The 27367-nt window shown below is 39.5% G+C and overlaps 1 pseudogene; it reads right to left on the bottom strand.

Annotated features, from left to right (window-relative positions):
- Positions 1-17145: 17145 nt before the first annotated feature.
- On the bottom strand, positions 17146-19669 carry LOC138387265 (Golgi SNAP receptor complex member 2-like; annotated as a pseudogene).
- Between the last annotated feature and the right edge of the window lie 7698 nt (positions 19670-27367).

Genomic DNA, 27367 nt, shown 5'->3' with positions numbered 1-27367 from the left:
ATCAAGAACTTATTTTAAAAATGAATTTCATTCTGCTCTCTGAAGCTATGATTACCACCTTTTCATATGCCCCTCTTTGCTGGATGTCTTCCTTTTTCTCCTCCAGGGCCACCTCTACCTGCAGTCTTGGGGTCCAAAGGTAGGGAGTATAGAAGGGCAGTGTTCTTCCAACTGAGTTTGACCAATGTGGAGGGAGCACAGACAGGAAACTGCAGGATGGGAACAGAATGAGGCCAGGATATTTTTCCCCTGGCTTTCTCTCTGAAAGATCAACTCAGGTTGTCCCTTGCCTTCACAGGATGTCACTCCTCTTCAAGTGGCTTGCTGTGCCTTACTCACTCTTCCATCTTCTGATAGCCTCTCCCTCCCTTATTACTCAGGGTTTAGGGGTTGTAACAGCTTTATAGTCACTAGTCCTAGATTCATACATTTTCCTTCAGTTCCCTGTATCTTGCCCCATACTCCTAAAATTGGTCCCATGGAGTGGGGGGAACCATGAAGTTATCTTAACTAGAGGATTTCTTTTATAATCTCTAATGCTATTTTAGAAGGAACTACATGTTATAAGAAATAAACTAGAATTTCCATTGGCTAAAAAGCACTTCATACTGTTGCTCATTTTTAAATTCGTCATATTTTAAAGGGTGTGCTGCTTTCTCCTTTTTAATAGAATCACAGATTTTTACTGTGGAAATCTAGAGGTCATTCTGGTCTAACCTTTTCTTTAACAAATGATAAAATGATTCGGGCACAGACATGTAACCAATGAGGGACAGTGTTAGTGCTTAGACCTCCAATATCCTTCCTCACTAGCCAGTGTTCTTTACCTTTCTGTTGTCCCTCTTTTGTCTCTTTGAAGGCTTCCCCTTTCACTTTGTCTAGAGAATAAACTTCCTCTTTTCTGTAGTGAGTGCCCCTGGTTCTTTGGACAACTTGATAGCTCAGGTGGGAGTAGGGACCTGGGTTCTCACTACAGACTTGCAATTTATCCCAGTTTTCAGTGTCATGCTTTCCCCTGCCTTCTACAATTTGTCTTTCCTATTGCTGAACCTTTCTGAGGGTCTTTGGATCAATTTAGCTCAGATTTCTCCCACTGAAGGCAATGTTTAACATCATTTATGGGTGGCCATTATTTTGGACTAGGCTCCTGCACCAGGCTCCAGCAGACTGGACAAAACCCGAAAGGAGTCACTTGTGCTAAGTATCACAATAATCAAACTGAATTTTGAAATGGGCCAGTTTTTTTTTTTTTTTTTTTTAAACCCAGGAAATTCAGAGCAACCAATCAGAGAGGGCCCAGTTTACCTGAGCTGGCATGATAAGAAAGTTCACTCTGTTTTAACTATATAAGGAAAGTAACTTTGCAATGACCAATCTGCGTTTTATTCTGTTTCTGCTTTCTTCAGGCCTTTTTTGCCTATAAAGCCAAACCCCTCTGCTCAGCTCAGCAGAACACCCATTCTATTTTATAGAATGGGATGTTACCCTATTCTAGAATTGCAAATAAAGACCAACTAGATCTACTAAATTTGTTGTAATGTTGTCTTTTTACATCATTTAGGGTTCAATGTCCTGATGATGGGGTTAACTTAAGGTTTGACTTCCAGTTAGGTTGTCACATACAACTTACTCTGCAAAAGAAATTTTAGAGATTTATAATAACATTACTTTACTATCTCTCACAGTTTCTGTGGGACAAAAATCAAGAAATGACTCCATTGAAAAGCCTGAATTCTGGCTCAAGGTCTCTCACACCATCACGGTGAGATAGGGCCAGAACTGGAAGAATAGGGACTAGGGTGGCTGGGAATTAGCTAGGCCTCTCTCCCTAAGAAGTCTCAGGATCTCTCCATGTGATTTCTCTCTGTGGGCTAGTTTGGGTATTCTTACAGCATGGCTTCCCCAGGAGCAGTCAGACTGCTTACATGGTGGTTGAAGACTTCAAGGAAGGATGAGAATTCTACCGAGCAAAGTGCAAGCCGTTCCCTTTTTATGGCCTAGCTTTGAAAGTCACATAGTGTCACTTCTATCATATTCTTTTGATCAAAACATTCAAAACCCCACCCAATTTCAAGGGGAGTTAATTTGACCCTCTCAATGGGAGGAGGGTCAAAGTCACTTTGTAAGAAGAGCCCACAGGATGGAAGATACTGTTGCGGCCATTCTTGGAAAATAGAATCTGCAGTGTAACTCTTCCATCTAATTTTTTCCATCATTTTTTTGGTATAACCAAAGAGTTTTTAAATTATGAAATACATCAGCAATACTAAAAAAATTATAGAGAATTATACAATAAGCACTCTTGTATTCACTACCTTGCTTTAAAAATAAAATAAAAATTTCACTTTTCCAAAAAGATAAACATTGTCTTGAATTGGGTGTTTATTATTGTCATATATGCCTTTATATTAATACCTTTAATACATGTACATGTATTTCTAAACAACAATAAATTTGGGTGTGTTTTAAAATTTTATATAGCACGATTCTTTGTAACTTTGAAACTTGCTTCTTTAACGCAAAATTATTTTTCTGAGATCTGTTCATATTGTTGTATGACTCTGGTACAAACTTTTCCTTAAAGGATCGGATGGTAAATATGTCAGGTTTTGTAGGCAGAATAATATTTGTTGCAACTACTTCATTCTACAATTCTATAAAAGCAGCTAGACTCAATATGTAAATTAATGGATGTGGCTGTGTTCTAATAAAACTTTGTTTACAAAAATAAGTGTCAGACTACAGGATTTGGCCTGTGGGCCATAGTTTGCTGACCCCAGTTTTAGTACATTCATTTTTACTTGTATATAATATTTTATTGTATAAGTGTACCAAAATGTAATCATTCTCTTTTTAATGTATATTCAGGTTGTATTTTTTACTCTTACAAACAATGTCATAAACATTCTTGTACATTTCACTATGTGCAGAGTTTCTCTGGGGTATAGATCAAAAAGTAGTCCATAAGCTTTTCATCTTCTAAAGATGTGTTTGTATCTCTCTTCAGCTATCCTCTTCTCTCTTGTTCTTTTGGGTCTGTTACATTAAAAATTCTTATTAAAAATTCCTTTACCACCATTTTTATGAGGTTTTTGAGCAGGAGTTGAGTTGATATGGCATATTTCTCATACATGTTCTTTAATTTTGTTCTTTCCCTTCATTATTGAATACACAGTAGATCATCTGAAGTCCAATGAGCGTTAGGTTGAGGCTAATGACTCTTGCTTTTGGCAAACTTAATGATTTTATCTTCATCCCAATTGCACTGTCACTATAAGCCATACTCATTTTTTCCATTTTCCACTAACCGATATAAGGTAATATACACAAAATATCTAAATAATTGTCAAAACAAAGCCTATTACATATACCAAAATGATGATATTAGTGAAACTAAACTGTTTGGCAGGCAGGCAAGGATTTCAGGGCTTTGACTAAAATGCATTTATAAAAAGTGGGCAGAATTTTCCTTGTTCCTATTGTTGGTGCTCCCCTTCTTTCCCTTGTAAATTGCAATACAATTTGCATCTCATCAGAACTCATCTGCATGCACATCTCAGGATCTTCTGGCAGAGCAATTCTCACCTGAGATGATCTGTCACTGCACTATGTGGGCCTAGCCTAGACTTGTTGACATAGTGGATGTGCAGGGTTCTACAAGAGCCAGTGGAAGACTACACAGCCTCTTGAGGTCTAGGCTTAGAATTGGTGCAAGTTTACCTCAACAGATTTTACTGGCCAAAGCAAGTCACAAGGCTAGCCCAAATTCAAGTAGAGGGAAAACTGACTTCTCTTAATAGGAGGAGCTGCAAAGTCTCATTGCAAAGGGGCACGGATATAGTAAGGGGAATAATTATGGTCATTTTTTATAATTAATCTAAAACACCATCTCTTACTAACCCTAATTGTAATAGATTACCCATTGATAAACTTCTATGGTTTTCATAGTAATATTGGCCTCTATTTCTCATAATCTTTCAATCCCTCAATCTACCACAGATTATTGTTATATAAGTGTGCTTCATGTATTTGCTGGTTCAGGCTGAATTTTCTTGTCAGCTGATGCTGATGACCACTTTGAACTACTTCAACTTTTGTCACCCAATATCATTTTATCTAATCCTAGCTAAGGCAAAATTATATACTTTTTTGAGTGACTCCTTAGAATATCTCATGGTGCAATTTAAAAGACGTTAGGGGTTATTCTTTTGATTCTTTTAAATTCATAGAAATAAAAGTTGCTTTAAAATATAACAATACAGTTGACCCTTGAACAACACAGTTTTGAACTGTGTGGTTACACTTATACACAGATTTCTTTTTTAACCAAACGTGGATGGAAAATACAGTAATCAAAGGACCTAAAACCTGCAGATATGGAGGGCCCACTTTTCATATACTGGGGCAGGGCCAACTGTGGGACTTGAGCATGTGCAGATTTTGGTATATGCAGAGGTCCTGGAGCCAACCCTGTGTATACTGAGGGACTACTGTATTTAGTTTCTTAAAACATATCACAAATAAGTATAATTTAAAAAATATGTGTGAACAACAATCTGATTAAAAATAGGCACAGGCCCTTCACAAAAGCATCTGAATGGCCCATATGCATATGAAAAGACCCTAAATATGGTTATCAAGGAAATGTAAGTCCCACTAGAATGGACTAATAATGATTAAAAGGCTGATAATATTAAGTGTTAGCAAGAATATAGAGCATCTGGGACTTCCATATATTGCTGGTAAGAGCGTACTAGTTGACTAAATTGGAAAACTGTTGGGAAGTTTCAACATACTTACCCTTGGAGCAATTCCACTCATAGGTATGTGTGCAATAGAAATTAATACATATGTCCAACAAAATAAGTACAAAAATGTTTATAGAAGACTTAGTTCTAATAGCCCCAACTGAAAACCACTTCAATGTCTATAATTAAGAGAATGGATGAGCAAATTATAGTATATTTATGTAATGGAATAATACATAGCAACAGCAAAAAAGAATGAACTACTTATACATACCATAACATGAATGAATTGCTTTTTTTTTTCTTTTAATAGATTTAGGGGGTACAAGTTGAATTCTGTTACATGTGTATATTGCATAGTGGTGAAGTCTGGGCTTTTGGTGTACCCATCACCTGGGTAGTGCACATCGTACCCCATAGGTACTTTTTCATCTCTAACCCCCTCCCACCCTTCGCCCTGTGAGTCACCAATGTCCATTACACCACTTTGTATGCCCTTGTGTAGCCCCAGTTTAGCTCACAATTAAAAGTGAGAACATGTGGCACTTATTTTTCTGTTCCTTAGTTACTTCACTTAAGACAATGGCCTCTTGTTCTATCTAAATTGCTGCAAAAGACATTATTTCATCCTTTCTTATTGCTGAGTAGTACTCCATGGTGTGTGTGTGTGGGGGGGGTGTATCCCAAATTTTCTTTATCCTCTCATCAGTTGATGGGCACTTAGGTTGATCCCATATCTTTGCAATTGTGAATTGTGCTGTGATAAACATACAAGTGTAGGTATCTTTTTTATATAATGATTTTTTCTTTCTAGGTAGATACCCAGGAGTGGTATTGCAGGATTGAATTGTAGATCTACATTTAATTCTTTGAGAAATCTCCATAGAGGTGGTACTAATTTACATTCCCACCAACAGTGTATAAGTGTTCCCTGTTTACGGTATCCACACTGACATTTATTTTATTCTTTTTCTTTTATTATTTTTTCTTATTTCAAAATATTAAGTAAGGGGGTACGAAGTGTTTTTGTTACATAGATACTTTATACAATGCTTAAGCCAGAGATTTTGGTGTGTCCATCACCAGAATAGTGTTCATTGTATCCAATAAGTAAGTTTTTGTCCCACATTCCTCCCAATCTCTCCCTTTCTTGATTTCCCATGTTCTTTATATCTCTTTGTGCCCATGTATACACACTGTTTAGCTCCCACTTATTAGTGAGAACATATGGTGTTTGGTTGTCCATTCTTGAGATACTTCACTTAGGATAATGGTCTCCAGTTCCATTCAATTTGCTGCAAATGACATTATTTCATTCCTTTTTATGGCTGAGTAGTACTCTATGGTATATATTAATATATACCACATTTCCTTAATCCACTCATGAATTGATGGCCACTTAGATTGATTCCACATCTTCGCAATTGTGAATTGTGCTGTGATGAACATTTGAGTGCAGGTGTCTTTTTGATAAAATGACTTCATTTCCTATGGGCAGATACTCAGCAGTAAGATTGCTGGGTAGAATGGTAGATCTACTTTTATATCTTTGAGGAATCTCCACACTGTTTTCCATAAAGTTTGTACTAATATGCAGTCCCACCAATAGTGTATAACTGTTCCTTTCTCTCTGCATCCATGCCAGCATCTGTTTTTTGACTTTTTATTTTTATTATTTTTTCATTTTTTTGAGAAGGAAAGAGAAGTTTATTACTTTGCCAGCAAAGGAGGAAAAATGGTAGAACTTCTCATCTCAAAATCCAAAATTTCCTATGTTTTTTGACTTTTTAGTAATGACCATTCTGATAGGGGTAAAGTGAAATCTCACTGTAGTTTTAACTTGCATTTCCCTGATGATTAGTGATATTGAGCATTTTTTCATATGTTTGATGGTCATTTATCTATCTTCTTTCAAAAAAACTTCTGTTCATGTCTTTTGTGTACTTTTTGATGGAGTGATTTGTTTTTCTTCTTGCTCATTTGAGTTCTTTGTAGATTCTGGATATTAGACTTTTGTTGGATGTATAGTTTATGAATATTTTCTCCCATTCTGTAGGTTGTCTATTTATTCTTTTGATTATTCCTTTTGTTATAAAAAATCTTTTTAGTTTAATTAAGCCCCATTTGTCTATTTTTTTTATTGCATTTGTTTTTGGGGTCTTAGTAATAAATTCTTTGCCTAGGTCAATGTCCAGAAGAGTTTTTCCTATGTTTTCTTCTAAGAATTTTATTTTTTAAGGTCTTACATTTAAGTCTGTAATCCATCTTGAGTTAATTTTCCTATATGGTGAGAGATAAGAATCCAATTTCATTATTTTTCTTATGACTATCCAATTTTCCCAGTACCATTTATTAAATAGGATGTCCTTTCTCCAATGTATGTTTTTGTCTGCTTTGTTGAAGATCCATTGATTGTAGGTGTATAGTTTTATTTCTGGGTTGTCTATTTTGTTCCATTGATCTATGTGTCTACTTCTATGCCAGTACCATGCTGTTTTGGTTACTATAAACTTATAGTATAATTTGAAGTCAGGTAATATGATGCCTCTAATTTTGTTCTTTTTGCTTAGGATTGCTTTGACTATTTGGGCTCCTTTTTGGTTCCATATGAATTTTAGAATTTTTTTTCTAATTCTGTGAAAAATTACATTGGTATTTTGAGAAGAATTGCATTGAATATGTAGATTGCTTTGGGTAGCATGGTCACTTTAATGATATTAATTCTTCCAATCCATGAGCATGGGATGTTTTTCCATTTGTTTGTGTCATCTGTGATTTCTTTCATCAGTGACCTGTAGTTCTCCTTGTAGAGATGTTTCACCTCCTTGTTATTTTCTTAGGTATATGTTTTTTGTAGCTATTGTAAATAGCATTGAGTTTTTTTTTTTTTTTTTTTTTGAGACAGAGTCTCACTCTGTTGCCCAGGCTAGAGTGAGTGCCGTGGCGTCAGCCTAGCTCACAGCAACCTCAAACTCCTGAGCTCAAGCGATCCTCCTGTCTCAGCCTCCCGAGTAGCTGGGACTACAGGCATGCACCACCATGCCCGGCTAATTTTTTCTATATATATTTTTAGCTGTCCATATAATTTCTTTCTATTTTTAGTAGAGATGGGGTCTCGCTCTTGCTCAGGCTGGTCTCGAACTCCTGAGCTCAAACGATCCGCCCACCTCGGCCTCCCAGAGTGCTAGGATTACAGGCGTGAGCCACCGCGCCCGGCCGCATTGAGTTCTTGATTTGGTTTTCAGGTTGGTTGTTGTTTGTGTATAGAAATGCTACTGATTTTTGTACACAGATTTTATAGCCTGAGACTTTGTTGGATTCATTTATCAAATCTAGGAGTCTTTTTGAGGAGTCCTTAAGGTTTTCCAGGTATAAGATCATACCATCAGCAAATAGGGATAATTTAACTTCCTCTTTTCCAATTTGTATACCCTATATTTCTTTCTCTTGCCTGGTTGTTCTGGCTAGGACTTCCAATACTATGTTGAATAGACATGGTGAAAGTGGGCATCCTTGTCTTGTTCCAGTTCTCAGGGAGAATGCTTTCAACTTTTCCCCATTCAGTATGCTGGCTGTGGGTTTGTCATATGTAGCTTCTATTGTTTTGAGGTATGTTCCTTTTATGCTGAGTCTTTTTTTTTTTTTTTTTTTGAGGGTTTTTTTATCATGAAGGGATGCTGGATTTTATCGAATTTAAAGATGCTTTTTTTCCCTGAATCTATTAAGATGATCATATGGTTTTTATTTTTAATTCTGTTTATGTAGTGAATCACATTTATTGACTTGTGTATGTTGAAACATCCTTGCATCCCTGGGATAAAACCCACTTTATTTTGGTGAATTATCCTTTTGATGTGCTGTTGGATTGGTTTGCTAGTATTTTGTTGAGGATTTTTGCATCTTTGTTCATCAGAAACATTGGTCTGTAGTTTGTTGTTATTGTTGCTGTTGTTGTTACATCCTTCCCTGGCTTTGGTATCAGAGTGATACTGGCTTTGTAGAATGCTTTAGGGAGGATTCCAACCTTCTTGATCTTTTGGAACAGTTTCAGGTAGGGATCGCACCAGTTCTTCTTTTTATGTCTGGTAGAATTCAGCTGTAAGTTCATCTGGTTCTGAGATTTTTTTGTTGTTGTTGTTGTTGTTGTTGCTGTTGGAAGATTTCTTATTACTGCTTCAATGTTGCTACTTGTTATTGGGTCTGTTAAGAGTTCTATTTCTTCCGGGTTCAATCTCTGGAGGTCGTATATTTTCAGGAATTCATTCATTTCTTCTAGGTTTTCTAGTTTGTGAGTGTATAGTTGTTCGTAATAGTCTCTGTGATCTTTTATATTTGTGTGGTATCAGTCATAATGTTTTCTTTTTCATTTCTGATTTTTTTGTTTGGATCTTCTCTCTTCTTTTCTTGGTTAGTTTAGCTAATGGTTTATCAATCTTGTTTATCTTTTTGAAGAAGCAATTTCTCGTTTCATTGATTCTTTATATATATATATTTTTTGGTCTCCATTTCATTTCATTCTTATCTGATCTTTGTTATTTATTTTCTTCTGCTAAACCTAGGTTTGGTTTGTTCTTGTTTTTCTAGTTCCTTGAGGTGCAATGTTAAGTTGTTAACTTTTTTGATGTAGGCATTTAAGGCTAAAAATTTAGTACTGCTAAAAATTTAGTACTGCTAAATCCTCTTTAGTACTGCTTTTTCTGTATCCCACAGGTTTTGGTAGGCAACATGAATGAATCTTTAAATCATTACGTAAAGTTAAAAAAAAAGCCAGGCATGGAAAGTACATTCTGTATTACTATGTAAAACTCAAAAAGATGCAAATTTAGTCACCAGTGTTAGAAGTAAAAACTTTGGGGAGTGGGAAATTTGTGGTATTGACAGGAAAGGGCACAAAGGAACCTTCCGGGTGATGGCAATATTCTATATTACGACCTGGGTAGTGGTAATGGGGGGGGTTATATATGTAAAAATTTATTGAACTATACAATTATGATTTGTTCACTTTACTATATGTAATTTAAATGTTTATACATGCTTATACTCGCATAATTATATAGATATTCTTATTAGAAAAAGTGAATTTTTAATTTTTAATCTATTGATGTTATAAATAAAAACATAAATTCCATTCCTGGCCTGAAGATTGATCTGTACAGAGAAATTAAAAAAGATTTCTTTTTTTCTTCCTTCTCTTTCAGAAATTAATTAAGGGAAAAACCCCAATGTAAGAATTTGATGTGGTCAAAGGTTGAGAAAAGCTGAATTTAAAACCTTTTGCAAGTTTTGTAGTTAAAGATATTGATGAAAGATTGGTTGTTCTGTTTTTGGAAAGGTATGGTGGCATGTATGTATGTGTTCTGTGTAGATGCACACATGTGTGGTATGTATGCATGTGTGAACATGTGTGCTGTGTGTGATGCATGTATGTGTCCCAAATTCTTATTGAGTCCCAAAATCTTGAAACAATTCTACTGGATCTTCTGTGTACTGTTATTCTAGATATAGCAATGAAGATTTGGGGAAATGTTCAGCTTTAGGTGAATTGCCCTAAGGGGAGGTTGGTCACAGGGCACAGAACCTAGGACAAGTACATCACTCTTGTGTTAGGGAATAGGGCATTTCTAAAGTGGCAAGGTGTAGAATATTATTGTGAAGGGTAAAGAAGGGTAAAGAAGGGGCTGTCCACCCAGAGTGAATTTGAAGGTGGGAGCAAGTCTAGAACTGTGGTGCTCACCAAAGGGGACCCATATGAAAGGCTTAGTTCTTTTCCTTTTGGCCCATGGCACCTAGTACTATGCTTTTTGTTTTGTTATGTTTTTGTTCTTGAGGTTTTTAAAAATTATTTTATTTATTTATTTTTTTGAGACAGGGTCCTCTTGCTTTGTTGCTGAGGCTGTTCTCAAATTCCTGAGCTTAAGCGATCCTCCTGCCTCGGCCTCCCAAGTATCTGGGAATACAGACATGTACCACCATGCTCAGCTCTATGCTTTTCTTACACTGTAATCTGCTCTAGCTTTTCTCTAATTTTTCATAAAAGTGTATTAACCGTTCTCCAGCCTTATGTTAGTCATGTTGCGGGAGCAGTGGGCAGAGAATTAAGAGACAAGGCAGTAAACAGCAGAACAGCCTTGCTTACTTTACCTCTCCCCTGAAACCAATGTTAACTGGAACTACACGTTTCAGAGAGGGAAGATAGTGATCTTAGAATTCTCAAGGCCACCAGGAGTGAAGTGAACCGAACCCCATTGCAGAGTGGTGGTTGGGAGCTGTGTGACCACAGACTGCTGCAGCACAGACAAATGCAGGAGAGGATGGAGACTAACCCCTTGAGGGGAGGCAAGGGTGGGGAAGGTGGGGGAGAGTGAACTTGGCTTACAATGTAGTTTAGGTTCTTTGATAAAGAGTCTAAAGGGACATGTGAATGAGAAGACAGGAAAGAATGGGACATACTGGATTTTTGTGTGTGTGTATATTGAAAATATTCTATGTGTAGAATTTTAAAAAGTCAAAATAAAGAGCCAAAATGCATTTTCATTTAGCTTTCTGAGATTATGAGATTGGGGGGCAAACTGAAGCAAGATACAGATTTTTTTTAAAAAGAGGGGGTAATATCCAACATATATGTTCCTTGAGGATTTCAACTATTCTGAATTATTCACAGAGCAGTGGAAGAAAAATCACAGATTAGAACCCAAATGTGGTTGAAATTGGTGCATAGCTTCAATAACTTTATACGAAGTCAGCAAATATGCTAAATGCATTTTAATTGTCAAAAGGTCAAAAGAAACTTGGAAAGAGTGAATGTAATTGAGGCAAGGTGCATGCCCTTGTCAGATTTTGTATTCAATAACTTCAGCTAAGCAACTCTCACTACAACTACTAAAATATTGATAAAAGATTGTTATATGTTCCGCAGTTGTGGAAAGTACGTAGACATAGAATAGAGACCCTCAACTATTTCCAAGGAAGCAGAAAGTCTAGTCAGGCCAATGCTAGATAAAATAATCGTGCATAGAGGAAGTATGATTTCCCCGTATCTTTTATGGGATCAGTCCCAGTCTACAGTGATTAAGGATGATAACTAACATGGCTCAGTTATGGAGCTAATTCAACCATGGTGAGGTCAGTAAGGCACCCAGACCCACATGGTCATTCTATTTTCTATTGTGTATAGAACCATTTATTACAGTCTTCAGTTACTTGCTTTCCGTTATATTACTTGCAAGATTCCTGAAGTGTTCTTTCTCATTGGCAGGCATTTATCTATGGCTTTATTTATTTTTTTTTTTTTTTGAGACAGAGTCTCACTCTGTTGCCCAGGCTAGAGTGAGTGCCATGGCGTCAGCCTAGCTCACAGCAACCTCAAACTCCTGAGCTCAAGCGATCCTCCTGTCTCAGCCTCCCGAGTAGCTGGGACTACAGGCATGCACCACCATGCCCGGCTAATTTTTTTTTTTTCTATATATATTTTTAGCTGTCCATATAATTTCTTTCTATTTTTAGTAGAGATGGGGTCTCGCTCTTGCTCAGGCTGGTCTCGAACTCCTGAGCTCAAACGATCCGCCCACCTCGGCCTCCCAGAGTGCTAGGATTACAGGCGTGAGCCACCGCGCCCGGCCTATCTATGGCTTTAGAATATTGGTGATTTAAATGCTTCAGATATCGTATTAGTTAGCTAGGGTTGCCATAACAAAATACCACAAACTTGGTAGCTTAAACAATAGAAATTTATTTTTTCACAGTTCTGGAGGCTAACAATCCAAGATCAAAGGTGTCAGCAGGTTGATTTTCTCCTGAGACCTCTCTCCTTGGCTTGCAGATGGCCGCTTTCTTTCTGTGTCCTCACATGGCCCTTTCTCTGTGCCTGTGCATCTTTGGTGTCTCTTCCTTTTCTTATAAGGACACCAGTCATATTGGATTAGGGGCCTACCTTTATAACCTCATTTAACCTTAATTACCTCATCAAAGACCCTATCTCTGGCTGGGCATAGTGGCTCACGCCTGTAATCCTAGCACTCTGGGAGGCCAAGGTGGGTGGATCGTTTGAACTCAGGAGTTCGAGACCAGCCTGAGCAAGAGTGAGACCCCCATCTCTACTAAAAAAATAGAAAGAAATTAGCTAGACAACTAAAAATATATAGAAACTATTAGCCGGGCATAGTGGCACATATCTGTAGTCCCAGTTACTTGGGAGGCTGAGGCAGTAGGATCGCTTGAGCCCAGGAGTTTGAGTTTGCTGTGAGCTAGGCTGATGCCATGGCACTCTAGCCCCGGCAACAGAGTGAGACTGTCGCGGGGGAAAAAAAAAAAAAAGACTCTATCTCCAAACATAGTCACATTGGGGGTTAGGACTTCAACATATAAATTTAGGGGGATGAGGGGCACAATTCAGTCCACAACCAATGTCTAACACTATTTCAGGACAGCCTGGCTTCATTCTTACAGACTTTCTTCAGTCTTGAAGACTCTTTTGAACTTCCCTATTTTTCTCCTTTGTTTCCTATCCACAAATGGGGATCTAATTTTTGTCTAGGAAGTAGGTAGCTAGAAAAACCAATGGGTATTGCTACATTTGTGAACTTGAAATTCTCTCATTAACTACCTTCCTTTTAAGATTACAACTTACTCCTAAATATAAACAGCAAAATATCTTAAGTAAAGGCTGCATTGCTATTAGAAAACCCCCTGGAACTAATTTAGGAATTTAAAATTTACTTCAGCCAGGTAGAACCTCAGATTGCTAAAACCAGAATGAATTGTGATCACATGTTGAATACTAAGCTTACAAAAGTCAATTAAATTATCTAAAACGAGAATAAGATCACTGGGAAAGAAATAACAAAAAGCAAGTGAACAGAAAACTGACACTGTGAGAAAGAATACCACTATCTAATCTTTTATACTTCACAAATTAAAAAGTAAATCTAGCTATGAGTTTTTCAGAGCTTTTTTCTTTTCATGGTTCATGTTAAATCCATAGTAAAGAATTTTGCTTTCTAAAGCTAGACAGTTAAGATTAAATGTTTTCCTTGAAAAACAATTAATAAATTCTAAAAATATGTAGTGAGAAAAGAAAGAGCTTTATATATATAACTCAAAGAGATAGAAGCTATATGTACTTTTTGTCTTAAGAATAGCTCTTCATTTTAGAAGAGGAGGAAAGCCTGTACTGAGATAAATAGTTTTGAAAGATAATTGTTGTTCTGGTTTGGCTTGCCTATGTCTTAAATAAACAGAACATAGATGCTAGAGAAGAGGCCTGCGGTTGTTTGCTTGGTGTGTCTGCAGATCTGGAGTGTTTCGTGTGTGCTGGCAAGTTCTCAGAGAAATTCTCCCTCTTTTAAGAGTCCAAACCCTTCGTTAGGGTTTAAAATATGACATTATGATCACATAAAGTTATAGATATAAAAGACATTCTTAATTTACTTTTCAAAATTCAAATTAGAAAAATGTACAATGTTTTTTCACCAGCAACTATAACCACAGATTCTGCCCACTGTAAATATCTTCATTTTCTTTGAAAATCCAGGTAAGATATTTTTGTTGTTCCTGCTCTTTAATGTGTTCTGAGAGAAAAAAAAAATTATATACCTATATGCCTCACCTTACTGCCACCAGGCCCCACCATCCATACCGGTAAATAAATCCACTTCAAAAGCCTCTAAAACAATGATAAAAGTCTATTGCAATAGTCACAGAAACATCAGTACAATAAGAAGTTGCCTTTAATGATCCAGGTACCTTGCTTTGAGGAAGAAAATTCAGAGAACAATGTGGTAATTCCCATTGAGTTCCACAAAGGTAAATATGTGTTTATGTAGTCAAAGAATCAGAATTGATTAATTTTAAAACCATAGCAATTATTATTTTTCTGAGCCTAAAACTTTTTTCATTTTACTTTTATTATCTTTAATACCAAGGTAATATATATTTATTGTAGAAAATATAGATAAACAGAATGGGAAAAAATCACTTTAATGTCTACCATCTTCTAGAGAAAACCACTACAAATTTTTTCATACAAATACTTCTAGACGTTTTTCTTTGTGTATATAACTTTCACATAATATTTAACAGAATAATCTGAGTATTTCCATCTTATTATCTATAGACCTATTTTAATATTTTTGATGGTTCTGCATAATATTGCAGTGAATAAATAACAAATCCCCATTGATGGACATTTTGGGAAGCTTGTATAGTTTTGCTACTATAATCAATGCTGACATGAACCCAACACATGCACATATACACACATATATCTATATCTATGTAGATAAATGATTATTTTCTTAGGATAAGTTCCTAGAAGTACACCTTTTTACTGAGTTGAAGAATGTGCAGTTTTGACACAAAGTGTAGAAGCTCTCTTAACCCAAGAGACAAATGCTGGTAAATGGCCTATTAATCAAAACAGCTTTTTAAAGAGGGGAATCATAAAAATATTTATTTATATGTTAAACATTTATTTTTAACTTAAAATTATAAATAAAAAATACATTTTAAAAATATAGATGCATATTCATTCACTAATTTAGATGAAATTTTAAAATTTCTTTTTAGGACTGCAGAATTTGTTGTTATCATTGTTGACAACAGGACCCCTGATTAGGGTTCCATGTAATCTTTCTGGAATAAATGACATCCTCGATAAATTGTCTAAGATTTTTAGTTTTCCTTTTTGTTTAGGTAGGGCAAGAACTGAGAAAACTTACAAAGAAATCTGAATATAGAATTATTAAAAAATGTTATTATTCTCCAAATATTAATTTGACATTTGTATGTGTGTGACTTGCCTTTAGAATCTATCCAAAGCATTCAAATTACTTTTCCCTGAAACAAGTCTTTTCTTTTACACAATATCGGTTAAATAACATAATTATAAAACAAGTACAATCAGCATAAAAGTTTTTTAAGAACACACAACTCTTGGTAAGCAGATAGTTCGAAGTGTCAAGAGCAGATCAAAGAGTAGCCTACTGACATCAAGTACTCGACGGGCCCTGGCTAGCAATGTTTTTTTTTTAATTACATTTAATTATTTTTATTTTTTTCCTCCTTTACTACAATAAGAAGAAGAAAGCAGTGTTCAATAGAAGGAATAAAGTGTCCGTTTGCCTGCTAACTTGGTTAATGCAGGGTTGGTTTAGAGAGTTTCTACTAAACTGCCTTGCCAGAAAGTTTTATTGATTTGTCCTCTTTGCAGCAGTATATGAGAGTGCTTGTCTCCTTTTACCCTAGCTCTCAAACTTTAGTATTCATAAGAACCACTTGGAGAGCTTATTAAAAATGTAGATTCTTGACACACTATCCTAACAGAATCTGCAAGTCCCAAGAATCTGCAAAATTTCACACCAAGGCTTTCTTAGGCAAATGATCAGTCAAATTATTTAACTCATGGATGAAACGGGCCAGGTGCTGTGGCTCATGCCTGTAATCCTAGCACTCTGGGAGGCTGAGGCAGGAGGATCGCTTGAGCTCAGGAGTTCAAGACCAGCCTGAGCAAGAGTGAGACTCTGTTTATATATTAAAAAAAAAAAAAGGGATGAAATATTATGATTCTTATTTGCCCACAGTCATGTAATGATTTGGTTATGATAAAATAACTCATCAAGTCATTTCCCGTCTTTATCCAACCTGTTCTTTCTTTTTTTAAAAATAAATCTCAACTTTATTCAACTGATGTGCTTTAAAAACAATGGGTGTAAATCCAAATTTGCAAATCACACCCACTTAAATTCATTAGGACAAAGGACAAAACCCAGCAGTAACTTCTTCTATAACATTAAGACTCTTCTACTTACTTGGTCTTTGAGTTTGGCTTTTCTTAAAGTGGTCATACCTTGAGTAAATGTCCATGTAATAACGATATTCCCAAGTTCCTCCTGACAACCCACCTGTTTTATACCACAATAGGCACACCAAACTCCTGTACCAGGTGGCAGAGTCCAGCTACTGGGGTTTCTTGCACCACCTCGACCCACGAGTTCACCCCCGTCTCCACTAGAGGGTGCTCCTTCCCTGGTCTGGGAGCCTCCTACACGGGAGGCTGTGGAGACAGTTGTAGCCAGTTGGACCAAGGTGTGTTTCTCACAGGGCGCTGAAAGTGAAAGTGTGAGGGAAGTTGGTCACATGATGACATGGTCTCAGTGCCCTTGGGACTCCAGACACACTGGCTGCTGTTCCTCGGCCCCAGGTGGTAAAGACCCACAAACTACCTTCACAGTTTTTATTCCAAAGAAGGGGAACTGGCTCTGAAGGTGCAGCATGAAAACTTGAAGCCAATAATTGCTATAAAGTGTGGAAATGCGCTGGTGTACACTACAAAGAGGTCCTATCAGCCAATGCAGGTAGGGGGTTGGGAGGTAGGGTTTCTGCCTCGCAGAGTCCAAATGGCTCAGCTGCTCCCTGCATACCTTCCTCCAAAGTGTGCTGTCTGGCAGGATATTTGGGTACCCAGGGGACAGTACAGCCAGGTCTGTGTGGTCCAAAAATCTACTTTATGGACTGCCAAGGGCCCTGTGGGTAGGCCCTAGGAGAACAGGGGTGCTGGTGTGATGAAAATTTCAAACTATGCAACCCCAAAGTTAGATCTAGGTTTGAAGGTGCCCCAACCCTCTGCACCCTCCAGGCTACTGTTTTCACTCTGGCAGGGCCCTCAACCCTTTTCAGAAGGGATCACAGATTCCTCCTTCCATGGAAATCTAGGGCTCCTGTTTGAACCAGAGGGGTAGGAGCAATGGAGATCCTGTCTGACCAAAATTGTGACGTTAGTATCCAGGAAACTCATATTAACTATCTGTGACAAGTAAAAAAACACCAAAAGGGGAGCTATGTCACAGATGTGCCTGAAGAGACCAATATGGCTACAGAAACAGGTGGGAGGGGAATAAAGGAGGCGAAATGGAACACATACAGAAAAGAAGGGAAATTAGAAGATAGTTCAAGTAACAAAGACAGGAAGTAGGGGGGGCAAGGCAATAAAAGGCGAGGTTAATACTGACCAGATTTCCAGTTCCTCTGGGGAATTCTGAAGGTTATTTTATGTCTTGCCATAAGGCTACTTTGCCCACAGCTGGTAGAGCTGGCAAGGCCTGTGATAAATGAGAAAATATACTAACCAGGTCTTTCTGGTACTTTCAGCAAGTAATCATGTCAGATGGACTTCAAGCAGACTGGCTTTATAATAAATTCCACAATATACTGGGTATTGGTACAGCCTTCATCCAGGGCCAGTCAGAGAAGGGAAAAGGTTGTGGTCCCTGGAAACAGAGTGTTACAGGGACAAACATTCTAGGGATGCCTCCAGGGTGGTATCTGCCAACACTGGTTAGGCAGACTGGGGGCTTGGCTGGCTGGTACTAACATATTTCAAGGAAGAGAAGATAGTCAAAGAATTAAGAGATGCTAAAACCAGAGATGGGACTGTAATTGACAAATCACTAACCTTTGCTCACAGCTACTTTCTAAGGGGCAAAGGCCCACCAAAGCCCAGCACAACCGTCAAGCTGTAGTCTCTGAACCTTAAAAGCCAACCATTCTGTGAACGACTAGAAGAAATCAGTGACTAGAGTCTTCAGTCTCAAGACTGAACCCTCCCAGGAAATAACATTGACCTCACTTTAGAAACGAGAAACATCCAACAAATATAGTGTGGAAAATCTTACTTGTTATCAGCAACAGTTTCAATGCCTTGTTTTCCCTAGGTAGCTGCTCCCAGGAAAGGGTGATGAGTATTAGCAGTTAGTCATCTACATGTCATTTGGGGTGGTGGGGGGAGGTGGCTAGGAGCAACAGCGTGTGAATCAATCTACTATAAAGGCTGCAGGAAAAGAAGGCTTCTTTCTTCTCCTTCTTGCTTTTACTCTAGCCTATCCATTAGGAGCCAGAAAGGCCGGATGATGACAAGGTGTGAAAGTGTAGACAGTCCTGCATATAAGGCTCAATGTGGAAGCCTTCCCAGGATGCACATCAGCTGTGTGGACAAAGCCACCAAAGCCATTCTTTCCCTTCCCCAGTGAGAGAGAAAGAGAGAGAGAGAATAGGGACTTCTTTCATTTCCTAAGCACTGCACATCTTGGTGGCCCAGGTTCCCCCTTCAAGATGTCACAGAAAACAGAGCATGTTTGAATCTAGATCACAATTACTCCCAAGTGTCTTCACAGTTAAGATAGGTACACATTTCAAAAGGTGGCCTACGCGCCCCCTCTCTCTTCCATGTGCACACACTCACACACACTTGCATGCAGTGGGAACGCTGTTCAGCTGCTGGGCTTGGCTGGCTCGTGTCAGGTACTGCACCATGAAGAACATGACCACACAGGTAAGCAGCATCCCACCAATCATAAAGTACTTGTCCTGGAAAGCCCGCTTTCCAATGAGCTGCATCACTGTGTTGGACAAGCCCACCATGTTGGCAATGTCAAAGATCTTCTTTTGAGTCCCCTTCAAAATCAGTCTCTGGGCCCTCAGTCCCTCCAGAATACTGTGCCCGCCTCCAATGAGGTCATCCCTGCAGTGGTGAACTTTCTGGAGGGAGGAGTTAAACTGCAGTGATTCATCCATTGGCATGGTGGTGTCAGAGTCATTAGTGGTGAAGGTGCGAGAGAGAAGCTCCTCTTGCTGTCTCTCCTGCTGCTCCCTTGCATAGGGCTGATGCTGGAAGTTTCTTAGGGCAGTCTGCAGGTGCTGGACATCATACTTTTACTGGTCAACATGAAGTTTCACATTCTGCCTTTTGGTAGGGGGCTCCTTGCTGGACAAAATCTCCAGATGTTCTAGACAGCTGAATACTTGGTTTATGCTTGCTTGGATTCGTTTTCTACTAAGTGCAGAGACTGCTTGTCTGCCGTTTCCAAGTGTCCCGCGTGAGACTGGACCTCGTGGCCTTGCTTGTGGGTTTGCTGGTACAGTGGCTCCATCTTGCTGGCTGCCCCGAACCCGGCTCTGGCTCCCTCGAAACACATCCTCACACCCAACCTACTCTTTCTAGAGAAATGACCCTTAGGAAAAGAATTCTCTTGGCCCAAGTTTTCTATGATAGAGCCTTTGACAATTTAACATTCAGATTTCTTAAAACAAATTAAAGCCAGTTGTTTGAAAAGTCTAAATGCATATTAGCAGTAGGGGTAGATGCTCTGAAGCACACCAGGCAGGTTTTTTCCACAGAGTTAAAGACTTGGAATTAACTTAGGGAACTCAGATCCTGGACTATAATATTAAACAATTTCAGAGTGGCAACCTCCTCTTAGTTGTTACATAAGTCACTTTGCCATTAAACTGAATTTAAATAAACCTAAAGCCATGTAGATGATGGAATTTGTTCTTTAAAAACCATGTCTCTAATAAGTCAATGATGTTAAAACCTGAATTTGTAATAAGTAGGAGGTAATGCTTATTTTCCCCTAAACAACCACAAACAACCATTTCTCTCTGGATAGCAGAAAACCAGAGTTAGTTTATTAACTCCTTTAGAGGTTCAGGGACTTAATCCACCTTGACTAAATTGCAAGGTAGCTACCCAGTGCCTTGCGGAAGAAGAGTGGGTAGATATTTATTGGATTTTCTTGCTGTTTTGTCAAGTCAAGGGGATGGTACCCAGCTGCAAAGGAAAATGAACGCTGGGGTGAATGCTTTTTGAATTTTCCTTGCCAAGCTAGGGCCCTAGGACATTGAGTTGGCCTGGAGAGCCAGGGCTTGTCTGCTGGAGTTAGTAGACGTCAGGAAGAGAATGCTCAGGGGTCAGGGCACAGTTGAAACCTGGAGACTACCTAGGAGGCTGAAGTAGGGGTCCTATTACAAGGTGCCTGAGGTTTCCATCTGTGAGTCAGTCAGGAACTGTTAAATGCCCCAGCCATCTCAGAGAGAAGTGTGGGACAAAATATATGTGAGCATCAGTCTGAAAATCCAGGGCTCCTCTGAACAGGACATTTGGTGAGGGAATCACCTCGGGGAACAAAGTGTTGGTATCTAGAGGGTCTCTTAGTGAAGTTCGACAGAGAAGGGAGCTAACATTGAATGATGCTTTCTTATATACGTCTTCTCATTTAACATGATCATCATCCCTTCAGAAGTTAAAAAATGTTTGAAACAAAAGGCAAAAGTAAGTAAATAAATAAAAGAAAGGCATCAAAAGACACTAGCTTTATAAGGCTTACTTTTTATCTATAGTATGGGACATTCTAGAGAATTAGCTGATATCAGATAGTGGTATGTATCAGACACTATATGAATGTCCTGATAAAAACTCTCTTTGACCCAACTCAGCCTCCTTTGAGACCTCTTCTGGACCAGGCCTCAGCCTTGGCCCATAAGGGCTGCAGGGTCTCAGCACAAAAGATTCTGTTCATCTCCCTGGACCCTCCCCTATCAACACACATACACTAAGCTTGAACAAATTCTAGTGTAGTTTCTACAGCTCAAGGGCATATCCTGGGGTGACCTACACTCTCCGCCCCTTTAAGTTCCTATTTGGAAAAGTTCAATACTGCCAAAAGAATTTACTGTTTGTTTCAGTCAACACCTGAAGAGAGGGCCCCAATCTCCCAGTCTCTGAGAGGGAGGAGCCTAACTTAGATAAACACCAGTTGGTAAACTCAGATGGCCTAATCACATTGACCAACCCCCTACTTGGTTTTGTAATTTCTTACTTCCCTGACTCTGCTCAAGCCTCAGCTCTTTCCTCCTCCCTACTTCTACCTTTAAAATGCCCAGTCACCTGTCACTTCTGCAGGGATTGAAGTTGAGCTCTGTTTACACTGGACTCTCTTCCCTACTGCAGTTGTTACTGAGTAAAATCTGTCTTTACTACCTTTAACTAGTGTGTCTGGTTTTGTTTCTCTTTGACAGTTTTCATAATAAGTTTGTATGGCTCTAGTTGTGAGATAACATTTTCCCCTCATTTGTCTAGTGGCTATGCCAGCCCTAGCTTATGTGCCTTCACAGGTCCATTAAGCCCATGGGTTCCATGGTTCTCGGATGCTCATGGCACTAACTCTAGTCTGATCCAAGTGCAGGGGCATTATGCCACGTGGGACAAACTGGACTAAAGAGAGATAGCAAGGAATCTAGCAGATAAATTGCCCACCCTTCTCCTGGACAGAAGATTTCAAGACACTGTGGCTCATGTGGCCCTTCTTGAGAGGGCCCATGACACTGAGCAATGAGTTGTGTGCCTTATAAAGCTGTGGTCAGCTTAGTAATGACGATTTTGTGTTTGCCTTTTTTCCTTGTCTGCCTTACTTTTCTTTTTTCCTTACTCTTGCTTCCCTGGGATTGCACTCCTCTCCCCCAATAAAACAGTAGCACAAAAGCTTTGCCTGAGGCTCTGTTTTTTAAATAACTGAGGCTAAGAAAATGGATTCCAGGATTAGCCCTAAAAATCAAACTCTCAGGATGGGATTTCGATTGCCTATTGACGAAAGGCAGTAGAGATCCTAGTGCCAGTGGTAAGTGGGGCCATAATGACTCCATGCAGTGAGATCACAGTTAATGAAGCTTTTGCCCGTAGTTATTGGGAGGAGATACAAGGCAGAAAGCAAGGCATTGGGAGATCAATATGTGGAAAATGATAATTATAAGGCTCTGACATGGGGGGCTGATTTTTATTTTAGAAAATGGTAGACTCGGGACAGCTAATTGCTAACTTAAGAGATCCTCTAAAAACTGGAGGTCTCAGTGGCAGTCTGGTCTCAGGGTAGAACAAGTTGAAAATTAGATCCAGATTCTAATTATAAGGACAGTAAAGATGTAAAGGAAATTAAATTTGCAGCTTCAATGAATACACTGCATTAAAGCCAGGGCCCAGTTAATGAAGAGGGCACAAAGACCTGGGATGAGAATATTTGAATGGATAAACCTAAGAATCCTGAACTGAAAATTCCCCTAGTTGTTTTCTGGGTCAGTGGAATCCACCTGCTGCCCCTTGCCTAGAGGGTGTGCAATAGCCACACCTGAAGTGGGTGCCTAACAAGATGGTACTTATTTTCCTTAAAAGAGACCTCCACCACACCTGATTGTTTCCAGGCGGGTAACCACGATCATACCTCAGCACAGCCTGAGAGTGAAGGTACGGTCCTTGTTCAGGGAAGAAATAGCTTACCTATCAAACAAATGATGGAATTTGACCATTGTATACCAGCAGGAAACTGGTGAGCATGTGTAGGAGTAGATTTTGAGGATATCATATCAGGCGAAGACTATAAGACTGGATAGGGGAGAATCCACTAATGTGGGATATTCGTCCACTACTCGGGGATTCAATGTTCCGGGACTGAGAGCTGGCTTAAATGCATTGTTGGGTTGGCTCCTTGAAGCTTGCACATCACAATGGCCTAGGCAGTGGTCCCCAACATTTTTGGCATCAGGGACCGGTTTCATGGAACTCAATGTTTCCACGAACACAGGGAGAGCTGAGGTGGTGATGCAAGCGAAGGGGAGCGACTGTAAATACAGACGAAGCCTCACTCCCTTGCCCCTTGCCCCACTTGCCTCCTGTTGCTGTGAGACACCCCGGTTCCTAACTTTCATGGAAAACAATTTTTCTCCACGGGATGAGGGGGGGCGGGGCAGAGCTCTGTGCCTGGTCCCTAACAGGCCACGGACCAGTACCGTTCTGCCACCTGGGGGTTGGGGACCACAGATAGAGTATGTGAGGTGAAGTTGCCAGACGTCTTGGCATTATTCGGAGCAAAGGGGACATATGGATCAGGGAAGTAGGATGTTAGCATGGAATTTATCTGAGAGCCCAGTACTACTTTCCTTGGAAGGAGCCAAAGAACATTGCCATCTCTAGGGCAAAAGCAAATATACTAGTGCTGGGCACTACTAGTTTCTTTAGGAAGCTTGGCGGTAGCTCTTCTCTCAGGCCATACCTGCAGATACAGCCATGGGATTTGGCTGCCTAATACCAATGAGAATGATGGGGCTCCAGAATGACAGACCAGTGGTGGGACTTAATTCTCGGGTGAGATGGACACAGTTATTGTAATGGGCATCAAAGTCAGAGTGGCAATCAGAGTGCTTTGACCTACTCTGTGGCATTTTTAGGGGCAAGATAGATAGAGAACAGACTTGCTTGAGTTGTATAATAGAAACTTGAGAGCTGGAAAGCAGAAAGCTGACATCGATGCTGCAATGGAAAAATAACCCAGTTTCAAGAACTAAATTGACTTACAGACCCAGAGTCCATGGACTGGAGGGAGACCAAGTCTCCTTGGGGAAGAACCTGGAAATGCCACCAAAGTAGACATTCTTATGATCCTTCCCTAAAATGACCTTTGGCTATTTGCTAGAATAACTGTTCCAGGGGAAAGCGTAATAACCAGGCTTTTAAAATCTATTAGATATGGAGTCTGAGCTGGCACTGATATAAGAAGACCCAAAATGCCATCCTGGTCCTCTGGTTAGAATAGGAGTTATGGTAGCCAGATGATAAACGGAGTCTTAGCTTAAATTCAATTCACAGTAGGATCAAGGAGTCAGCAGACCTGTCCTGTAGTTACTTCCCTAGTCCTTGAATACATAAGTAGAATAAGTATCAGGTGGAGTAAATAACCAAACTCTTACATTGAGAGTTCCCTTTACTGTGTGGATTAAGGGCTGTTATTTTCAGAAAGGCCAACTGGAAGTGCCAGAAACTGATCCCACCCCCACCCCCAGTCAAGAACATAGATTAAAAACAATACCTCGCCCCAGAAACAATTGCAGGAATTAACGGATTGCAGGAATTATGTTGCTATCAGACTTGAAGGGTGTATGCCTGTGAGGTAGGGGTAGGGGGTGTTCCCCATCACACTTCAATTTGCCTCACTGCTTCCCTCAAAACCAGATGGATCAAGGCAGATGATGGTGAGTCAGTCTGGTGGCAGTCTCAGTCACAGCTGTGGGTAGGATATGGTTATTTTTACAGAAGCACATCAATTTGTCCTCTAGCATTTGCCATGCAGGATCAGCTTAATGAATGCTTTTCTTCCAATCCCCATGAGTAGGAAGAATCAAATCTATTTGCCTTTACAGGGCAAGAGCAGCATGGAGTTAATGCCCTATGGGGCAAATTTTACCAGTGGGAGAAAGGAGATGGGAAAAAGCTGACATATAAATTGCTTGCCCTTCAGAGTCCAACACCATCTTTGGAGAGATCCTGCAACACCAGAAACTTATTAGGGTCTCTTTAAAAGGCGTGGCCAGCTCATTAAACCCACAATCTTGTATTACCATTTTCTCTTTTCCTGCCTCGCTTGCATTTTCCTCTCACTGTTGCCTTCCTGAGACTGAATCTCCAATGAAATATTAACATGAAGTTTGCTTCATGTTCTGTTTTCTGAGAAATCTGAGCTAAGAAAATGACCTTCACACTCTCCTTATCCAACCAGGTTGACAGTAGAAAGAGGAACATAAATATGTAGGTAAGCAGAAGTAAGTTTTGAAAGACAGCGTTTCTCTGCTATTTCTATGAAAATTGATAGATTTCTTTTCAAAGTTAACCAGAGATTGCATCTAAAAATGTTTACACAATAGAAATATAAATTTTATTTCCCTCTGTTTAACCAGCCAGATGTTTTAGCCTAGAAATTAACTTTCTAATTCTTAATTAATATTGCTTGGAGATATAGATTTCTGAATAGCCACATAGCATCTGATTGTTTTTATTTACATTTGTCATTTAATATGTGTCAGCAAGCCAGTGTTCATGAACAGCAATTTTTAAAATGGCAAGCACTAAATTCAAATCTTTGCGACAGAATCCAACTATGATTGACATTCTGATTTGAGAAATATTTTAAGGACACAGTCTTTACCATCAACGACAAAGGTTGTGTTGCAGCATTAATAACAGCCAGCCTGTGAAATGCTGAGTTTAATCCTCAGACCTCTTGAGGTGCTGGGTGTATTTAGAAGACCTGAAGCAAGTTCCTGGATTTTCAACAAAAAAGGCAAGAATTAAAGGCCTCTGCAGGGAAACTTGAGCTCTGAGGTTCCCAGGCTTTCTGATTTAACAAAGCCTTAGTGAGGTGACCTTCAGGGCACAGCTGAAGGTACTGCTTTTAATTTAACCCTATTTTTCTGAGCAGAGCTAACCAAGCTTGTTGAGTCACTTTATTTCTTGGTTCAATAATTATTTTCTGTTTCACTTATTCCATGATATGCCGTGTAACACAGAGTCTAGAGAGTGGTTCCCTCAGAAGGATAGACTTAGGGAAGAGGTCCTTGTGGGCCCTTGAAGAATTCTCAAGGTAGGCCCATCCCTTGGCTTGTGGACCTCACCCTATAGGGAGGGATTTGCTGGAGGAAGGCTACATGGAACCCTATAAAGTGCAAGACCTAGGGCAGGGCATGGGTCTCGGGGTGGTATTTGAGCACGGCATGATCAAGGAACAAAAAGACTATGGAGGCTGGATGGGGGTGTTAAGTCCAGGGCTGAGAGGGAGACACACAAAACCTCATGTATAGCAAAATGCTGTTTATTTGAGCATCTGGGTGCAGATAGGTGGAGGCTGAAAAGAGCATCCACACCAGGAAGGGGAGAGCGGTGGGTTTTATAGGAGCTTTGGATGGAAGTTTGGGGAGGGTGATTTTTTTTTTTTCCTGAACATTAACCAGTTCCGCAACTGCCTGTGGTCAGAGTTAGATTTACAACCTCTGGGATCTCCAGACTCCCGTGGCTATTGTTTTACAGACCTTACAATCACTATCTAAGTTTTCCATTAACTGCATTTGGTTCTATACATACTTTCCGGGTTCCCACCCTGAGCAAATCTAACAGGGGGTAGGCACAGAAAACTGTGGTAATAAGATGAAATTGATGAGCCAAACCTGAAGACATGATGGGGTGTTTGGATTTTTGTTTTATTGCTATGGTTGTCTGCCAGTCTGATTGCACTTAGATCTGCAATAGGCTTGAGCCTCCCAATAGTGAAAGCTCCAAATGGGAGCTGACTTGGGACTTTGTCTAATATTTATCTGCAAAGCTTTGGGACAGGAAGACCTTCTGCAAGAAGGAGCTTGAGATTTTAGCTAGTCTGTGGTCAAGCAGAGGTTAAAGTAGGCCAAAATATGAGGATATAGCCAAGGTGATATCAAAGCCCCGAGGAAGGAGCTTTTCTATAATATTAATATGACTCACTGATGCACACCCCTGGCCTGGAACCAGAAACAGGACCTGTTCTAAATAACGCAAGAGCTTGGCAGGAGGTAGAAGGCTGCATGCTTTGCTAGGAGGCTGTGCATCCTTTGGTCTTTCATGATGTCTTTGCCTCATTCACAAACACCTTGACTTTCTTCACAGCAGTGCCCTTGGGTGCCTTCATATGCTCTCTACCTTTTTGTAAACTTTGCCTGATTCACAAGTCCTGGTTCTGTAATCCCAGCCTCTGGCCTTTGGGTTACATATTAGCACTTAGTCTTGCCAGCTTTCAAGTGAAAGCTTTCGCTAATGGATTCTGACTTAGTTGGCCTATCTGACCTCCTGATACCACATGGCAAATACTGTTCCAGTTCTGACTACTTGGAATCTAACTTTTACCCTAGCAAGAATAACCTCTGCCTCTCAGCAAAGACAAATTGAGCATTTTGTTGTGAGCTACCGGATTCACAGCAATCTGCTTGGTTGCCCCGGCAAC

Source organism: Eulemur rufifrons, chromosome 7, assembly GCF_041146395.1.
Source record: "Eulemur rufifrons isolate Redbay chromosome 7, OSU_ERuf_1, whole genome shotgun sequence".
NCBI classification, from domain to species: domain Eukaryota; kingdom Metazoa; phylum Chordata; class Mammalia; order Primates; family Lemuridae; genus Eulemur; species Eulemur rufifrons.
This window is presented reverse-complemented; position numbering and strand designations above follow the sequence as displayed.